Here is a 3,088-nt window from a genome sequence, read left to right as displayed (position 1 = left end):
CTCGCCTGGCTAGTTTTTTGTATTTTTTAGTAGAGACGGGGTTTCACCGTGTTAGCCAGGATAGTCTCGATCTCCTGACCTCGTGATCCACCCGTCTCGGCCTCCCAAAGTGCTGGGATTACAGGCTTGAGCCACCGCGCCCGGCCGGGGGACTGTTTTAAAGATGGAAGAAATAAATGTGTCAGGAGAAAAAGCTGGAATAGAGGGAAAGTTTCTAAATAGAGCAATAAGGGACAACTGACAAAGCGAGGTCACTGTCACTGAGGAAGCTGGAGCGGACGGACTCCAGTGAACAGGTGGAAGGATTGGCAGCAAGGGAGGAAGCACACTTTTTCAAATAAAACTGAGTACAAGCAAGATCCTAATAGAAGTTGCTATTAATAAAAGTCTACCTGATGACCTCATTCACTTCTCTGAAATCTCCATTCTCAGTCTCCAAAGATGAACACTCATTTCTGAGATCATTTCTATAAATAACTCCCATGGTCAGACAGACCTGACAAAGCAGAACATAGACTTTGGAAATGATGGTGGTTCCTAAAGAAGCAGGTAAGTGGGAGCTCACAGAGCAAGCACTGAAGGACAAACAAAATGAATTAGTTGTATTCAGTTTCAGAATCTAGGAAAAGAATAAAAAGACCCACTAAGAAAGATGAAAGAAGAAAATAACAAAGACAAAAGCAGACATTAATTAAAAAGGAAGAAAACAGAAAAAAGTTTCAACAGAACCAGAAACTGGTTTCTTACAAATAATTCTAATCACAGTAAAACCCATTTAACAAAAGGCATGCACACATGTACACAAAAAGTAGGAAACACAAAAGGGAACATAACTAACTACAGATACAGCACTTGTGCTTCTATTTCAAGGGATTATTTTTTCAGTAAATTTCTGTTTTAAATGAAATCGATAATTTTCTAAAAATTATGTAACTTTGAAAATTCACTCAAGAAATAGAAAATCTGAATTTTACCACACTCAGCTCACAAAGCAAAAAATAATCCTCTTTTCATATATAAAAGAAAAAGCCATCCAACTAATCTTACCAAGTTAGTATAAGTCAGATACCAAAGTCACACTAAGGCAGTTTTTAAAAATTCTAAATCAATCTCCCTTGAGAAAAGATACAAAATGATAAAATCTAGGCCAGGCATCGTGGCTTACACCTGTAATCTTCAGGAGGCCAAGGTAGGAGGATGGCTTGATGCCAGGAGTTGGAGACAAGGCTGGGCAACTTAATGGGACCCTATCTCTAAGAAAAATAAATAAATAGCTGGACATGATAGCACGCGTTTGTGGTCCCAGCTACTCAGGAGACTAAGGTGGACGATCACTTGAGCCCAGGAGTTTGAGGCTGCAGTGGGCCATGATTGTGCAACTGTACTCAGCTTGGGCAGCAAGTGAGATCCTGTCTCATAAAAATAAAAATCTCAGTGTTTCAGTTATTTATTGCTGTGTAACAAACCACCCCAACTTAGTGGCATAAACCACAACTGAGTAGAAAGTGATATAAAGTGAATATCCTCCTCATAGTCTTGACTGTTCTAGTAGTGCTTCTGAAGTATCACCATTGTGTATTCTTTTTACTGTATATTGTTGATAGATATGCTTTATCAGTTAAAGAAGTCTAGGCCACATGCAGTGGCTCATGCCTGTAATCCCAACACTTTGGGAGGCGGGGATGGGGCGGATCACCTGAGGTCAGGAGTTTGAGACCAGCCTGGCCAACACAGTAAAACCCCATCTCTACTAAAAATACAAAAAAAAAAAAAAAAAAAACCAGCTGAGCATGGTAGCAGGCACCTGTGATCCCAGCTACTTGGGAGGCTAAGGCAGGAGAATCACTTGAACCCAGGAGGCGGAGGTTGCAATGAACTGAGATTGCGCCACTGCACTCCAGCCTGGGTGACGAGAGCGAGAACCCATCTTAAAAAAATTTAAAAAAAAAACTATTCTGGCTAGGCAAGGCGGCTCACACCTGTAATCCCAGCACTTTGGGAAGCTGAGGCAGGTGGATCACTTGCAGCCAGGAGTTGGAGACCAGCCTGGCCAACATGGTGAAGTCTCTACTAAAAATTACAAAAATTAGCCAGGTGTGGTAGCGGGCGCCTGTAATCCCAGCTACTCAGGAGGCTGAGGCAGGAGAATTGCTTGAACCCGGAGGCAGAGGTTGCAGTCAGCTGAGATTGCACCACTGCGCTCCAGCCTGGGTGACGGAGGCAGATTACATCTCAAAAAAAAGTTTATTCCGTGCTTGCTGGATTTTTTGCATGAGTGTTGAAGTTTATCTTTTTCCTCCCCCTGGATCTATGAGATGATCACATAGTTTTTTCCTTTAAGCTGGTTAAGATGTATTATATAAATAGATTTTACTAATTTCTTTACACATCTGTAGCAGCCAGAGATTTTTCTAATATTGAACCATCCTTGATTTGACCCCTTTTGATCATCTTTATTTCTTATACACCATTGGGTTTGCTTTGCTAATGTGGAGACTGCATTTTCCAATATATCTTCACACATTATACTCCATCCCATGTGCTCTTTGCAATGTTATCCTGACATTCCCTCATCAAGAAGTACAGTCCTTTCCCCTCAAATATGGTCTGATCAATAGAATGTGGCCGAAATGATGTGCATGACTTTTGGCGTGGATGAGCAGCAGCTTGAGCTTAAAATGCTGACTTTCCTGATGCTCCCTTTTAGAACCCAGCTGCTATGTTGTAAGAGGCCCAAGCTCTGAAGAGGCACTATGTTTAGGTGCGTTGGTCAATACTCCCAGCTGAGCCCAGTCTTCAAATTATCCTAGTCTGGGTCTCAGATGAGATTATAGCTAGCATAGTTAGAGAAAAATAAGTGAGCTATATGAATTAGATACAAAAGAACAAAAACATTAATATTTAGAGATAAAATGATAATCTATGGAGAAAATACAGGATAAGCTAAAAACATTTTGACAAGATCATTGAAGACAAAGATGAACAGAAAACAAGAGTCCTATCTAGCTTATGATAATCATGAAGTAACTTGGTCAGATTAACCCTCCTAAAGATAGAAATTATAAAATTTGGACAAACTTTTTTCTTT

This window comes from Rhinopithecus bieti, unplaced genomic scaffold, assembly GCF_001698545.2.
Source record: "Rhinopithecus bieti isolate Rb0 unplaced genomic scaffold, ASM169854v2 scaffold_21531, whole genome shotgun sequence".
Taxonomy (NCBI): domain Eukaryota; kingdom Metazoa; phylum Chordata; class Mammalia; order Primates; family Cercopithecidae; genus Rhinopithecus; species Rhinopithecus bieti.
This window is presented reverse-complemented; position numbering follows the sequence as displayed.